Source organism: Ambystoma mexicanum, chromosome 11, assembly GCF_040938575.1.
Source record: "Ambystoma mexicanum isolate Mex_15411 chromosome 11, UKY_AmexF1_1, whole genome shotgun sequence".
Lineage (NCBI taxonomy): Eukaryota > Metazoa > Chordata > Amphibia > Caudata > Ambystomatidae > Ambystoma > Ambystoma mexicanum.
Genome location: NC_090934.1, coordinates 1,336,150,776 through 1,336,168,419, shown reverse-complemented (window position 1 = coordinate 1,336,168,419; position 17,644 = coordinate 1,336,150,776).

Below are 17,644 nucleotides of genomic sequence, written 5' to 3'. Positions count from 1 at the left end.
ATGAAAAATCAGAGCAAAATCAAATAATGGGCAGCATCCACCAATGGGGTGGCAGGACAAATACAAAGATTCTCACAATACAGTTAATTAAAACTCCCCACAATTTAAATGAATCTTAAATCGCAAGACAAGAAAATGATTTCAAGCGTGTGATGGTGTAAAGGTTAAGCTCTCCACCTGCAACACTCACCCCCAAACCATTGCTAACTTAATTCTTTTTGGATGGAAAGCAGTATCAAGGAGTCAGGATAAAGAGGGAAATTGGATTGTGAATTCAGCCCACCACCACAAGATGGGAGGCCAAAGAAGAAAATGAAAACTCGTTTTAGGAGCAAAACAGCAAAACAGCATAAATAGATTTTACTTATTACTCACACGGTTGCTCACAGCCGTGGTGGGATAGCTAGGACAGAAATTCTTGTTGTTACACTTGAGAGATAAGGAAGCTTACAGACTACTAATAGGGCACCAAGCCAATGTGAACACATGTAAGATAATCAATTTGGAAATGAAAACAAATGCAAAAAGTAAACACATGTGCACAAATGGGAATTTAGTTCAACACAAGATTGGTGCTGACAGCAGCCAAGTAAAGGGGTTAGCTGTCAAAATCGGAGATCTGTTTCAAGGAGGAAAAACAGAGGCATATGCAGGTAAGATTCTTAAGAAAGGGGTTACTCTTAATAGGATGACAGTTTGGGTTTTTCTATGGGATGAATGCAAATCGGAATTGGCAAATTTGTTTTTTCTTAAACAAAGACTTTCTTAAACAAAGACTATTTCTGATGAGTCTATATTTTAATGGCTATAATTGTTAAAGAAAGGCACTTGAAATGAGGTGGTTGATTTCGAATGGCAACCAGCTCACCGTGAATCTCTTTAAAGGGGAATTAATTGATTTAATTGCACATAATGCTGAGGATTTATACAGACTTTGGAAAGACTTATCAAAGAAATGAACTAACATACACAGGCTAATACAGATTTGTCTATGAAAAGGTGAACAGATTATACTGGCAATTTGGGATTTTAAAGGGATTTCAATGGGGTGCAACGGGCAAAAGAGCAGGATATGCAATTTGGGGACTGGGTGATGTGATACTTAGAATGTAAGCTTGTGTTTGGGGTTCTGGGCAGCCAGCAAGGTCTCTGGAAAGCTAGGCCAAGGGATCTGGTCACTGGGACAGCTGGACCAAGGGATCGGGTCATTAGGCTCTCCTGGATGGGGTGCTGGACAGGTAGGCAAGGTCTGGTCACTATGGACAGCTGAATGGGATGCTGGACAGATAGACAGGGGATCTGGTCACTGGGCTCTCTTGAATGAGATCAGCTGCCTCCCCTACTTTCTCCCTGGATTCTGGTGTATGTGCCTGGATCTGCTTAGATACATTTGTCTCTGCTTTCCTGGATCTTGAAGTTTGGGTTTCAGTGGGTTGTCTCTTGTGTTTCCCTGTCCCCTCCTTATATAGCTAAAATGTCATCATCGGTTTACAACCTAGGGGGGAGTATTATGGACTTACCCTCTTCTGGGATAGGGCAGCCTACCAGTGTTCCCTCCTTTCTCTGTGCCGATTGGTTCAGGGCAAACATAGCTCAGGATGCAGATCCGCTCATTTGATTCAGCAAGGCACCACTCAGTGTGCCCGCCAACGCATGAGGCTCCAGCAGATTATTGGTTCTTGCGTGTAAGACACTGTTTTTTTTGGGACTTTGCTCAACACAGGATTAATGCCTTTTGTGATACCTTCTGTCAGAAGTCTTCCTCGACTTGAACACTTCAGTCCACACTTTTGGAACTCCTCTTTTTGGAATCTGCAAGCCTTGCACAAGCTCCTTGCAGCGCAGTTGCTCCACAATTGACCCCTATACCAGGGACTTATTTTTCTTCAGTGACTACAGTAGCACCCCTTTTCAAGAGTGACATCTGTAGGTCAAGATGAAGGTGGCCTTTACTGCCCACCAAAACGTCTTTGGACACGCAATCTAGTTGCGGCCCACTTCAAAACACTAGGAATACATTTACCGACGTTGACCTAGGACTGGTCTCTACACACTCACAGTACTCTAGGATTGCCCCTTACGGATTTTGTGTACTCTAGGACACTAATTCTTCTTTTCTTCTTTTGAACTGGCTCAGGATTAGAAGTAGCTTACTTTTAAGCTACAAGACTAGGCACTTCTCTTATATACCAGTTTTCGAGAGGCTGGACTCCTGTGGGTGGTCAATTCACTTGTCTCCGTACACCACACATGACTATGGCAGACTTAGACTGTCTAATGTATCATGTTCATAGAACAAAGGGTGCTGTTCTAGACGTGTGGTCATTGTGTATTTGAAATGAACTCTGTTTACAAATACTTTCCTTTGTTAGGTTTTGGGTATTGTCTGTGACACTTGATTTTTTCTCATCAATGCCTGTATGAACCTATGTGTATGTTCAACATTTGTTGGTAAAAACCTGTAATTCAATATGTACACCATTTGTTGGGGAATACCTCAAAATTGAAATAGTTTTACATCCAAAAATACTTTCTACATTTCAAATTAAATAATGGCTACTAAGTCAATACAGTAGTCAGTCAGAGTCTTTTTCTTGCTTGCTCCAAATTGGTGCCTTTATCTACAAATGGGTCAGCCAAGGATATAGATTCATTGATATATCCAGAGCATCTCCTGGATTCAACATTTATTGCTCTTGGAGGCAAACTTTATATGAGCCTCACTAAGTAAGTAATCACACGAAAAGTAGAAGTGTGCAAAACAACCCATGCGGGAAGGTCAGTTTTCCCCTTGTGTACTAGTTTCTGATGCCCTTTTCTGACCTCCCTGTGTATATGGCTTTCCCTTTTGTTTACCTGGTTCAGGGCAAATGACATCAGGTGTGTGTTTGCATTTATGACCTTCCCTTGACTCTGAAAGCTTCTTTTTACCAAAAATGTGTTATCGATCAAAACTTCAAATTTATACTAGCCACCGCCATAAGATTTAGATATGCAGATTCACTAAGTCAAAGGGAATTGGAAAGTCTGAATGCTGACTCTGTGCGAGGTTGCATCACCCTTTGGCCCATTTTTGCCATTTTTATGACATGCATAATATTTAAAAATCTCAGTACGTGCCTCAGCAAGTAGCCTCTCAAGTGGCCTGTTGTGCCTGCCTCGCTGCTCAAGCTCCCAGAGCTGTGGAAGCCTGTGTCAAGACTTTCACGTTTTTCTGCCCTTGGATCTCTAACTCTTGGCCACACCCACATTGTAGGAGGACCGTATTTATCATCGAGGCCACGTGCCATCAGTGCGCACGCCTCAGCAAGTAGCCTCTCAAGGGGCCTGTTGTGCCTGCCTCGCTGCTCAAGCTACGCAGCTGTGGAAGCCTGTGTCAAGACTCTCACGTTTTTCTGCCCTTGGATTTCTAACTCTTGGTGACTGTCTAAATGAACCTTACACTACTGCTGGTGACTATTGTTATTTACTATATAGTCACTATAACAAAGTAAAAAGGTGTTATATCCATTTATTTACAGGCAACGCCCACATTGGAGGCGGACCGTATTTATCATCGAGGCCGCGTGCCATCAGCATGCACACCTCAGCAAGTAGCCTCTCAAGTGGTTTGTTGTGCCTGTTTGGCCTGTGTGGCTCGGGCAAGGTGGAATCATTAAACCAGTATTTGCAATCACAGTTTAATTTCCCTCCGCCGTAAGCGTGTTCCCTGGGTTTGCTGTCCTTCATTGGCCTTTGATGAATGTGTGGTTGTAACATATGTTGCAGAGCAGTTGCTAATACATTGTGCTGTATGATAACCTGAAGCTGTTTTACATTTGTACGAGTGTACTGGTGCTTTTTCCGTTACGTTCTGAGGAGCAATAATGTCCTCCTTCAATGGAAAAACTAAACATACAATCATTACTGCACCCGCAGTTATGACACGGCTTTCGAGCACGGCGTTGGCTGTCGTGATGCCACTGCCTGGGTCATCCGATACAGATGAGGACCTACTTGAGTGTGCCCAAATGTGCTCTTTGGGAGGGGGTGGGGCTCTGATCTCTTGTAATGATGTACTATCTGCATCCTCGCAATCCCTATTTGGAGAAGGAGCTAAACAAACAAATCTTAATAATGGCAATGTCTTTACAGGTAGAGATTTGAACTCAAGCTATATGTATGCAAATACCCCTTCCATCTTTAGCACAGGTGAAATCACTATGTTGGGTCTCTCACAACACCTTGACACTGTTGTAGAATATTCAAGTAATCATCAATCTAAAGTAAACAGTGGCAAGGTGTTCGATACTGAGGATACAAGATACTCCAACACAAATAGTATGATGTTGGGAGGATTAAAAAAACATTTGAGACCCCCAAATGAAATAGTGGTGGCTCTGACATCTTTGCCCAAGTTATGTCGCAAGCTGATATCAGAGAGACGAATGGACCCTCTGTTGAATGATAACAATGGTCCCAATAAGCCTGCCAAAAATAGGGGTTTTATGGAGAAAGCAGTAAATACCTAATCTCCAGCGACAGATGTAGCACCTAATTTGATGACCTCAGTAAATATCCAGAATCAACACAGTGCCACAGTTTGTACAACTAATGCCTTAGATAGTTCAGTGCCTATCTTGGATGATGTAATCACCATGAGCAAGGATAGCATCCCCTTTGAGGTGAAACATCCAAAAAAAAAGAAAGAAAATTAATATGGAAAAAGAACATGTCTGCTAGTAAGGTCTTTAATGTGTCATCACATAGGTTCATGAGGGGTCTGGACTTGCGGGATGACCTTGCGGACTACCGAAAAGAAAAAGTAGTATCTAGAATTGAAAAAATAAGAGTTGGGAATAGTTCTTCTGATGATCGCACTCTGCCCAATATTGCGCAAACTCTTATAGCCGATCACAGGCTCTGGAAGCCGAGTGACTATCTCAAAAGCTCAAATAGGCTGTCTGATGTACTAAAACAGAAGGAGACAGATGCTCGTATTGACAGGAATTTGAAAATAATGGAACGGGATGTGTTAGATATTTTTGATATATTCAAGAATCCTGATGCACCGTCTCGAGCCAATACTCCCATTTCTGCTGGTCCAGCATTTTCTGCATTGCCTACTAATTTAAATGAACAATCTATAAATTGTTTGGATGATCTTAAATTTTCTATTGTGGCCAGTAATGTGAATGGCAATGAGGGAAGCGGTATGCAATCTGGTCAACCTGAGATTGTGGAAGTTGCCCCAAGTCAGCGTAATAAGGGGGCAAAAGCCACAATCAAAATCAAGCAAGTGCAGAAGGGTGTTGGCAACTCATTGAATGGGTTAAATTAATTTACATTCAGTGCAATTATTGAAAATATCTTGAATAAAAAAATGTGAGATTGTTATAATGTTATGTTTCTTAGGGATCCCCTAAATTCTGCTCCGGTGAAAGATGTTGTAAATCCCCTCTTGCCCCCCGGTTCATACAGGTGTATGCATTACTGATCATAATACCCAGGTGGTTAATTATCCGTAAGGTGGGGATAAGGAGGGGGGTGTCCAAATAACAAATGTGGCAAATGGTAATCACCATAACCCTGCTGGTCGCCCCAGTTTTAACATGGTATCTGTTCTGTTCTTGATTGTCGTGCAGAGTATGGAACCTCCGTCCCCAAGCACCACAGAGGAAGAGTAAAAGCACTCCCTCTGCGGTTATTGGGGCCACAGGTGGGTTTGCCTCGCCGGCCTGATACCACGAAACTGCTGACCCCAGACAGCTGTAGAAAAAGGTCTGATTAGTTACCAAGCGAGCACAATAAAACACACTGATGAAAACAGAAGGCAGAGTCTTACCTATGTGGAGAGTTGGTATGCCGTATACCTATGCTGGGGTACTTCATGGAGAGGGGGGGTGATCAAGTGAGCTGGCCTCCCAGTAGTATCAAGACCAATGTCGTGCGAGGGTCCACCCAACCAACCTGCAGAGATATATGCGCAAGCTGGAATGGCGAGAGGCCAGATCCGAGACACAAAATCCGTAAGGGGCAATCCAAAGGCAATTCCGAATAACGTTCCAAAGCAAACAAGTAGTCAGGAGGGGCAGAAGAGCAGAGCAAGGTCCAGAGTCGAAATCCGTGTCAAAAGCCGTGAATCCAAGAAGCAGAATAGCTGAACAGAGTCCTCCGGTGTGAACAGCTGTGAAGCGCTGTTTCGCGGGAGTCCAGCGTTTAAATCCTGTGTGTCCCTGTGTCAGCTGATCCGCGAGCGGGACCGGTGAGCGTGTCACATGACCCGGGACCAGGAAGTGCACGCTGGAACTGTGTTGACGAATGCCGAGGCGTTTTTCTGTAGTTGCTGTCCCGTAAGCGCCATGGAAGCCGCCAGTGGAGGTATGGAAAGCTCCTATTGTACCTGGTTGTTTGGTGCTTCCGACCCCAGAGATGAGCCTGCTCACGTGACACCCCCCGGACATGAGAGCGTGTGTGAGAGCTGTGTGAGGATGAGGGGTGTATGACTGGCGTACTTGAACGGAGCCGTGAGTGCGTGACAGAGCCCCCCCAAAGGCCCATGACCCCTGGGCACAACGGATTATCCCTATGGAAACGGGAGACTAAACGAGGGGCAGAGACATCCCCAGCAGGGATCCAAGACCGCTCCTCGGGACCATAACCGACCCAGTCCACTAAGTACTGAAGACCCCCCGAAAAAGACGGGAACCTAGAATGGCAGACACCTCAAAAACGTCCGGAGAGGACGGAGAAACCGGGGCAGCGGGGAAGCGAAGACGAGTAGGGCTAGGACATGGCCTGAGAAGAGAAACGTGAAAGACAGGATGCAGCCGCCAAGAGGAAGGGACCCGAAGGCGATAAGCCACCGGATTGATGACCCGAGAGACCAGATAAGGGCCCACAAAACGGGGTAACAACTTGCGACAACCCCGCAAATGCAAGTGACGGGACGAGAGCCACACTCGATCCCCAACAGAAAAGGAAGGAGCGTCAGAGCGCTTCAGATCCGCAGAGGCTTTCATCGAGGCCTGAGCCTCTCTGAGATGCACCAGGGTCTGCGAGTGGACAGCAGAGAGATCACGGATGCACGAAGAGGCGGCCGGATTGCCAGATAGTGAATAGTCGGGAATGGGCAGGATCTTAGGGTGCTGGCCATACAAGGCGTAGAATGGGGTGAACCCTGTGGATGAATGAGTTGCATTGTTATAGGCAAATTCGGCTAAATGCAGGATGCGCAACCAGGACCGTTGGTGTTGGAGGGTCAGACAGCGTAAGTATTGTTCCATAGTCTGGTTGACCCTTTCGGTCTGGCCGTCCGTCTCGGGATGATATGCCGAAGAGTAGCGGGAGTCGATCCCAACTAACGTAGTCAAGGCTCGCCAAAAGCGGGAGGTGAACTGGGAACCCCTGTCGGATACCAAGACAGACGGCAAACCGAAGAGACAGACGACGGAACGAAAAAACAACCCTGCCAACGCCGGGGCCGAGGGGATACCAGTGCACGGGATGAACCGTGCCATCTTGGTGAAGGAGTCAACCACTACCCAGATAGTATCGTAACCCTGGATCCTGGGGAGGTCTGTTACGAAATCCATCGACAAAGTGTGCCAAGGCCGAGGAGGGACGAGCAGGGGTTGAAGCAAGCCTAACGGACGGCCTCTCCGGTGCTTGCATTGGGCACAGACAGAGCAGGTGCTGACGTAGCACTCCACGTCTCTCCTCATAGAGGGCCACCAGCACCACCGCTGTAACAAGGAGAGAGTCCGACGCTGACCAGGATGTGCGTGAACAGGAAGGTCATGTGACCATTCGAGGGCCAGGTTCCGGGCATCAGAAGTGGGCAGAAACAGTTTGTCATGGAAAAAGGGCAGGCTGTCCCGCACCGTCAAATCCCAGTCAGGAAGCAGGGAAGGATGGGCGGTAGTCCAGGAACGGATGCCGTCTAATAGAGGCAAAGAAGGGGTACAGAGGCATATGACGTTTTTTTTGTCAAGCAAGGTTTCGGGATAGGCAGGCAACGAGACACCACCAGGAGAACGGGACAATGCATCTGAAGTGAAATCATAGGCGGCGAAGAATAAGTGCCACCTGACTTGCCTGCCGTTCAGACACTTCATGGACGCCAAGTCACGTAGGTTTTGATGGTCCGAGAATACCGTGACCCGGTGCTTTGCACCCAACAAGTGATGACGCCAGACCTGGAAAGCCTCCTTGACCGCCAGGAGCTCTTTTTCTGTCACGGTGTAGTGACATTCCGATGGCGTAAACTTGCGTGAGTGAAATGCGACTGGGTGCAGTCGTTTAGTAGTGGGACACTCCTGGGACAATATTGCCCCTAGGGCGAAAGAGGATGCATCTGCCTCCACTACAAAAGGCAATTCAGGATCGGGGTGTTGAAGGACAGGGGCCGTGGTAAAAGCGGATTTGAGAGTGTCGAACGAAAACTGTTGCTCAGAGGACCATTTGAATAGGACGAGGGGACTGGTGAGAAGTGTAAGTGGAGCTGTTATGGAAGAAAACCCAGAGATGAATCTCCTATAGTAATTTGCGAAACCAAGGAACGATTGCAGAGCTTTCCGTGAAGTAGGGACCGGCCAATCCAGAACCGCCTTGACTTTTGCATGGTTCATAGTGAGGCCTTGAGGGGAGATGTGGAAACCCAGGAACTCGATGTTGTCAGTGTGGAAGTGGCATTTCTCGGCTTTGGCAAACAGGGAGAAGGTGCGCAAGCGCTTCAATACCTCCCGCACATGTACCACATGTTCCTCCAGTGACCGTGAAAATACCAGTATGTCGTCCAAATAGACGACCATGAAAACGTCCAAAATGTCACTGAACACCTCATTCATGAAGCTCTGGAAAGTGGCGGGGGCATTACAGAGGCCAAAGGGCATAACCGGATATTCATAAAGCCCATAACGAGTGCAGAAAGCCGTTTTCCACTCGTCCCCCATCTTCACACGTACGAGATTGTACGCGCCCCTAAGATCGAGCTTGGTGTATATGGATGCGTGTGTGAGGCGGTCCAATAGGGGTGTGATCAGTGGTATAGGGTACCGATCCTTCCTGGTAATGGCGTTCAAGCGCCGATAGTCAACACACGGACGGAGGTCACCCTCCTTTTTGGGCACAAAGAAAATGGGGCTGGCAGCAGGAGACGAGGAGGGACGTATGTGACCCTTACGTAAGGACTCCTGAATATATGTCTTGAGGGTCCTCTCCTCCCCCGGGGACAGGGAATAGATACAACCCGTAGGGACTACAGAACCAGGTAGCAAATCGATGGGACAATCGTACTCCCGATGAGGAGGGAGTAGTTCCGAGGACCCTTTATCAAAAACATCGCCATAGTCACGGTAAGCCTCGGGAATTACATCAGAAACCAGACCCACTGTGTGTGCATCGAGCCCAGAGGTGGAAGGTACCTCCATGGAGAGATGCGCGATGGAGCTAAGGACCTGGGCAGGGGAATCCTCACCAGGGGGAGTCGATAGGCAGAACTCCTGACAAATATCCGACTCAAAGTGTACCGTACCCGCTTTCCAATCAATCAGTGGATTGTGTAGCCGTAGCCATGGAATACCCAAGATGACCCCGTATTGTGGCATGGTAATCAAATCAAAACTAATGGTTTCCTTGTGAATGCTTTGTACGATCAACATAAGGGGGGCTGTCTGGTGTTTAACAGGCCCAGAGACCAACGTGCTGCCATCAATGGAGTGTACCTGCTCTGGTCGGGTTTTGTTGATAAGCGGCAAGTTGTAAGAGAGGGCCAAAGAAATGTCCATATAGTTGCCAGTGGCACCTGAGTCTATGATGATGGTGACTGGGTGTTGGTTGTTTGTACTAGGTTGTAACAAAGCCTGCACCGCAAGGGGTCGGATGGTACCAAAGGCAGGCGAGGGATTCGGAGAAGGACAAACAGTGCTCGATCCTGCCCCCGATTCTAGGGTCGAGCTCCCGAAAACCCTGCGTCCTGGGCTTGGGACGACGAGGACAGTTTTTTACGAAATGTCCCAGTAACCCACAGTAATAACAGGCGTTGTCCTGTCTCCTGCGCTCCCTTTCGGAGGAAGTTAACGGACTACGGAGCCCTCCGATTTGCATGGGCTCCGCAGTAGTCTCGGAGGAAGGAGAGACAGTGGTGGAGGCGTGACCAGAGAACCGGGCTTCGGATCGGCGTTCAAGACGTCTGGCATCGATCTGAAGAGCCAGGTCCACTAGATCAGGGAACAAAGTGGGCAGGGAAGGCACTGCGGTAAGCGCGTCTTTCATGGAATTGTTCAAGCCCTTATAAAAGACGACGGCTTTCTTACCCTCTGGCCAGGAAGTCTCTGCGGACAACTGGTTAAACAGCGTAAGATACTCAATGAGTGTTCCCTTGCCCTGGTGGAGATCCAAGAGTTCCAAATCCCGGGATTGTACCTTGTGGCGAGTATCAAAGATGCGTGACATTTCGACTACAAGAAGATCAAAGTCGTATAACATAGAGCTATTGCTTTCGAGTAGGGGGTTAGCCCAGGCTGCCGCAGTACCAGTCAGATGTGATAACAAAAAGGCAGCTTTTGAGGTGGCATCGGGGAAGGAAGTGGGACGACAAAGGAAGTGTAGCTTGCATTGATTGATAAACGTGCGGTACTTGTCAGGGTCCCCTTGAAACCTTTCGGGTGCAGCCAGGGGGAAAGGAGTAGGGAGAACCAGGGGAGAGGGCGAAGTCGAGGTCGAGCCTCGGGGCGTGGACAATGGTGGTACCGTCTCTCCGAACTCTGTATCAACGGGCAGAGGGTGGCGTGTGCTTTGGAGGGTGTCTAGCCGCTGATGAAGGGCTGTGGTTGCTGCGGCCATGTCAGCTCTGAGTATTGTGATCGCTTGCACTAAGGCCGCCATGGGGTCATTCGCGGAACCCTCCATACTCCGCACGACAAGAGGCTTCACAGTCTGTTCTGTTCTTGATTGTCGTGCAGAGTATGGAACCTCTGTCCCCAAGCACCACAGAGGAAGAGTAAAAGCACTCCCTCTGCGGTTATTGGGGCCACAGGTGGGTTTCCCTCGCCGGCCTGATACCACGAAACTGCTGACCCCAGACAGCTGTAGAAAAAGGTCTGATTAGTTACCAAGCGAGCACAATACAACACACTGATGAAAACAGAAGGCAGAGTCTTACCTATGTGGAGAGTTGGTATGCCGTATACCTATGCTGGGGTACTTCGTGGAGAGGGGGGGTGATCAAGTGAGCTGGCCTCCCAGTAGTATCAAGACCAATGTCGTGCGAGGGTCCACCCAACCAACCTGCAGAGATATATGCGCAAGCTGGAATGGCGAGAGGCCAGATCCGAGACACAAAATCCGCAAGGGGCAATCCAAAGGCAATTCCGAATAACGTTCCAAAGCAAACAAGTAGTCAGGAGGGGCAGAAGAGCAGAGCAAGGTCCAGAGTCGAAATCCGTGTCAAAAGCCGTGAATCCAAGAAGCAGAATAGCTGAACAGAGTCCTCCGGTGCGAACAGCTGTGAAGCGCTGTTTCGCGGGAGTCCAGCGTTTAAATCCTGTGTGTCCCTGTGTCAGCTGATCCGCGAGCGGGACCGGTGAGCGTGTCACGTGACCCGGGACCAGGAAGTGCACGCTGGAACTGTGTTGACGAATGCCGAGGCGTTTGTCTGTAGTTGCTGTCCCGTAAGCGCCATGGAAGCCGCCAGTGGAGGTATGGAAAGCTCCTATTGTACCTGGTTGTTTGGTGCTTCCGACCCCAGAGATGAGCCTGCTCACGTGACACCCCCCGGACATGAGAGCGTGTGTGAGAGCTGTGTGAGGATGAGGGGTGTATGACTGGCGTACTTGAACGGAGCCGTGAGTGCGTGACAGTATCAGCGAGTTCCCTAAGGGCTCCAGCTTTTTCTAATGAGCCCAGCCTAGGTCTATATTATCTATTTGAGGAAGGGGGCCCCAGAGCACTTACCGGTATGACTATGTAAGATTAATAATTACATCTCCTCTGGTTAGAGCCCTACTACTTAAAGAGGCCGGGGCCTTGCAAAAAAGGGTGTTGATATAATTCCCTATTCTGACATCAATATTAAAAAATCTGAAAATCTCAGATATATACGCCCAGAAAGGATCGGAATGTTAAACAAACTGACTCAATGCCACAGCAAGGTGAGGGATCCCTAATTGTAAACGAAGCCAGGACCCAGTTAAAGGATATGCAGGAATGGCGATGGCTGGCACTCTCATTGAGAGACTCAATAGAACAAACTTAAACTGGTACATAAACCCCTTTAGCGAAGATATCTATTTTCGACTAGTATCTTGGAATACGAGGGGGAACAAGCATTGTATTCAAGATACTAAAGCATGTTTGACTCTTGAAATGTTTGACTTTATTCTTCTGCAAGAGACATGGGCCACTGGTAGTCTGATGTTGGATGGTTTTAGCTTTATCTGCTTACCTGTCAAAAAACGAAGTAGAGGCCGGCACATGGGTGGCCTTGCCTTGGCATATAGGAATGACAACACAATTGTGCTTGGGTCTAATATAATGATTATGGGTTGTACCATCTCTGCGAGTTTTTAAATTGTATCTAAAGACATTAGTGTTTATGTCTTAATGTTTAATATCTGTTGGAACAATGGACTAGCACATGATTGCGTGTTGGATGATCTCTTTGAGTGCTAAAATGCACAGATAGGAAATTGGCTTGGTATCAACCCACAGGGGATCATATTATTTGCGGGTGATTTAAACGCTGACTGTAACCTTTCAAAGGATGAAATGCAGTTGGCACTGGCAAACCACAGGTCTGCACCTCTATCAGGCTCAAACAAAAAGAATAGAGGGAGCATGTGGCTTGACAACGGAAAGAGTTGGTGTTTGAAACACATGTTTAATATAACACCTACCTGGCAAGATAGAGGGGTCAGTTCCATCATAGACTACATCTTTGTGAGTGATCATGTTATGTCGCTGTTCAACAATATTAAAGTTGTGTACTCCCCCATTAGTGACCATGCTATGCTCTGCCTTGATTTTCCATGGGTAAAGGATCCAAAAGAGGAGGTATACTTCCCTGAGCAAATTGAAGTCAGCATTATCTGCACCCAAGTGAAATGGACCCCTCGTAAACTTGTACATTTCAATCTAACTATGATACATGATTTTGAATCCTTTCCATACGAAACGAAGTTTGCTGTGTATTCTGTTGACTGGTTTAAAGATTATTTAGAATCTATATTACAACGTAACAAGTCTTTTATACCTCTGCACATGATGTGAGTAATGGCCAGAAGCATGCATATGATCAAGTCAAAAAAAATGCGAAAGCCAAACTGAGAAAAGATATTTGTATATTATTGCAGGGTCAAGCCTGGTTAGAAGAGGTCAAGTATAAGATCAAACAAAGCAAACAAACTTATAAAAACTGGCTTATCAGTCACAGAGCCTCTATTGCACAAACAGATGGCGAACTAATGATCAAAGCTATGAGGGGGTCTAATTCCCGTATATGTATTGGTTTGTCATAAATAGCACCCAAATTACTCAGCATCAGTTGCAGACCAATCCAATTGACTCAAAGATATGGACTGACTATTTTGACAGTCTGTATATGAAGTCAGTGGTGGAATGGTCATCCCCATTTGGGAGTGAGGTTCAGTGTTGCATTGTTTGTTGTTTGTATTGTTTATTTATTTGTAGAGCCCACCGGGCCGTTAGGCATCTGGGCGCTTATGAAGTCTTAGGTTACAGTTACATCTTAGGTTACATTTACAGCTTAAAGCAACATATCGGAGTAGCAGAAGTATACAAAGAAGAAAGTTTGCATTAGTATGTACATGTGCAACATAGGTAAGGGTACGGTTGCATATTTAGGATTTACATTTGCAGCTTAAAGCAGCATATAGGAGTGGCAGAACTATACAGAGAAGAGAATTAACATTAGTATGTTAAGTGGAACACAGGTGCATTGCCGGAGAGTAGGTGCATAGAGACTGGTCATAGGGTTATGCATCAGCAGTCATTGGTGTGTAGCCAGAGTTTAACATTGGTTTTGAAGGAGTGGAAGGAAAGTGTGGCTCTTAAGGAATCTGGGATTTAATTCCATAATTGAGCTGCCAGTACTGGGAAGCTTGAGCATCCTGTTCTTTTCAGATTGAAGTTGGGGATTCTGATACTGTTGGCTTCAGCCTTTCTGATGGGACGTTCCGACGTATCCTTAGTGAATTTCTCTATGAGGTTTGCCGGTGCCTTGTTATTGAGACAGTTGTATGTAATGTTCAGAGTTTTAAGTTTGATTCTGTCTTTGATGCCAACCATTTGGTGGATCTCCTTTGGTCAGATATGTGCTGTCCTTTGGGAATGCCTAGGGCTGTTCTAAGGGCATTGTTTTGAAGGGTTTGAAGTTTATTAGTGTTGTGTTTACTAGTGCCAAGGTAAAGTACATTGCAGTAGTCAAGTTTCGATAGGATTAAGGCCCGTGCATTAGTGGTACAGCTATCAGTGGTCAGAAATGGTTTACATGCATAGATTAGTTTGCAAGTGTAGCTTGTTGCAGATGCTGTGGCATTTACTCGCTTGTTATGGTTAAGAGCTATGTCTAAATAGAAGCCTAAGGTTTTAACTTCCTTGGCTACATTGATTTTAATACCATCAATGGTGATGAATTTGTACATATGGGAGAGTTGTTTAGTTTGCTGGTGGATCAACAACAAAAGTTTGGTTTGCCCAAAGTGACTAGTAGCAGACTCGGGCAATCATAACCATAAACCAAAGAATGGAAGTACTGCTACACGGGGGTTCTTCCCATATATATAATGTTCTCTGGGAATGTTATAATTTGGGAAACCCTTTTTAATTACTAGTGGTACACATCCAAAGTATATAACCCATAGTAGTGTCCAGAAAGAAACACACGTAGTGAGGCTGCATAGTGGATATAATAAATCGTAATGAACAAAAAGGGTAAGAGAAGGGTTCTTTTACATCCACTTGCATATACAACAACGTTTTGCTTAAAACAGAAGAATATATAGTTGTCATGAATAGGGAAACATGGAGAATACACTGGTCCCTAAACTGATTTAGTTCTCTGAGGTAACCAAATGGAAACAAGAAAAGATAAAATGAAAAAGGGGCAGAAAACAAGAACATTGGATATTCCTGGTAGTTTAAAAACCTATATTTCGAGATAATAGTGCCACATAAATCGCACTCAATGTATCTATTGTCATGAAAATTCGAATAAACAGATGTCAAAATTCTGATAAACAAATGCTAAGTCTCTGTTGCAGTTGGAATTCTAGGAAACATATACCAAAAATCTGATAGACAGAATCTGTGGCAAATAGACATTTTTTTGTAAACAGATGCCAACATTTAAATAAACAGTTGTCAAGTGTCTCCTGCATAGACACTTCTAATATGCATATGCCATAGACAGATATCAAATATCTTTTGAAGTGAAACGTCTAATAAACACATGCCAACGTCACAGGGGGTAGGATTTTAGTGCGACCAACAGGTAAACATAGATCACATTAGAAATGTCAGTCTCTAGTCCTTAATTTTGGGTGGGCTTGGTGTTCCCCCTTGCGGAGAGTTTACATTTCGGGCGGCAATTGCATACTCATATCAACCGAATCAGAGTGATTCCTAGCTGTTCATGGTGGCCGCCTTCTTCAGGGCGAAAAAACAGCCCCTATAACCAAAAAAGCCAAAGAGGAAATAATAAATAGCATATCCTCTTTAAGAATTGTGTGTTTACTTCCTGGACATATTAGGGTAACTAGTAATGATAACATGCATTTAGTGCACAAGAAAAACAAATGTTAGAAATCATCGTTTGAAAGGGCTTGGAATAGGTCAGGGTTAAATTTGGTACCCCTGCCCTGCCTTGGTTGCCGTACATCCTAAGTATGTTGACTCACCCCGGGTTTCCTAAAGGTTATCTCTTTTAGGCACGTACTTCAGTCAAAGGGCTGCATACAATTCTGGACACCCAATTGATGTGGGTACCACAAAGCTGCTTAACGCCGCAGTTGTGGGATAAGCATTCGTAGTAGAGAGGGTAGAGGGTAAAGATGTCAGAATCATCCAGCCTTCCCCTGTAGGGAGAGAGGGAAAGAGAAAGAAAGAAAGGAGGATGTATGTAGTCTGCTGCTACTTTCTCCGCATTTCGCCCATCTGTTGGGGAAACCTGCAAACGGTAGACAAACTCCTATCTTAAACTATTTTCGGTGAAATTTTTCACATATAATCATGGAGGTGTACCTTCAATGTTCTGGCTCAGGTGTTTTCTCCCTTGTAGTAATTCAAACTCCAGGGGCAAGGCGCGTGGTCCCTCGCATCTATATAGTAGTCTATTGTGAGGTCCTCTTGTCTGGAGGCATATTAGGTCCTCTGGCTGTGTACGAAATATTAGGGAAACTGTAACAATGTGGACTCGTCATCAACACACCTGAGCCAGCAGGTAAGTTATATGGGTTTATTAGTTCATTAGTACAGCAGGAAAACACCGGCACATCCTAGCCAGCCAGCTCTCTGTCTCCAACTGTCCCCCATGGAACACTATTCAAATGACAACACGCTGAGCACAGTGACCTCACCACATTCCACTGACATCACCTCACCCTGCAAGGAAGACACAGGAGGGAAGACACACATTATAACACTCCTCCCTCTCTTAATTAAATAAAGATGGATCCTACACGCCACACACATTATAACACTCCTCCCGCTCTTAATTTGACAAAAAGGTGTTCCTAACGCAAATGCCATCCTACACAAAACGATACAAATACGTGTGGCCACCACGTATCTGCCCATCGACACCCAAACTAATATGAACACGCTACCCAAACCCCCAGGAAACGGTCCACATGAGTCCATTCACACACCAAGGCCAACAAAGGAGCACAAAAACTCCACCCTCCATAAAGGTGAAAGCACACTGAGACCATTGAAACTATTTCCCACTAATAAAACCCAAAGCAGTAAACCGGCGGAAGCATAACAAATGCAAGGTGACTACCACTCAACGAAACACAGATAGAACCTACAACACCTCACCTACCTTCTATCCACCAATAACTCACCAAAGAGGAACCCACTGAGATGGCTAAAGGGCTGCACCTCCCCTCAACAGAACTGGAATACATATCGAGGAACAAAACAAAAACAAGAACTCCACCTGCCTCAAGCTGCCCCTTGAGGCCTAGGGCCTGCCACACCCCAGCGTCCCTTAAAACGGATACACCACTGACAACCGAAACCCCTCAGTGCACCTACAACCTTCCACCCTGGTCCGCCACCCCAGGGTACCAGGGCTGCCACCCCCGGCACTACCCAACCCAAAAGAGAAACCACCGGGCACTAACCCAACTCTAATGAGCACAACAAGCACAAACGACAACATCAGTTCCAACACTCTAAAAATATAGAGAACAGCTTTACCTCCACACACAATCCAACCTCAAGATAACATACACATAAAGTTCCTGTGAGCACACAAAAGCACACAGGAAGGCTAGTTCCTACCGAAACACCACTACACCCATGGGACCCCTAGTCCCTGCCAACCAACTCCACTACACCCTGGGACCCCTAGTCCCTGCCAACCAACTCCACTACACCCTGGGACCCCTAGTTCCAGCCAAAACACCACTCACCCTGGGAC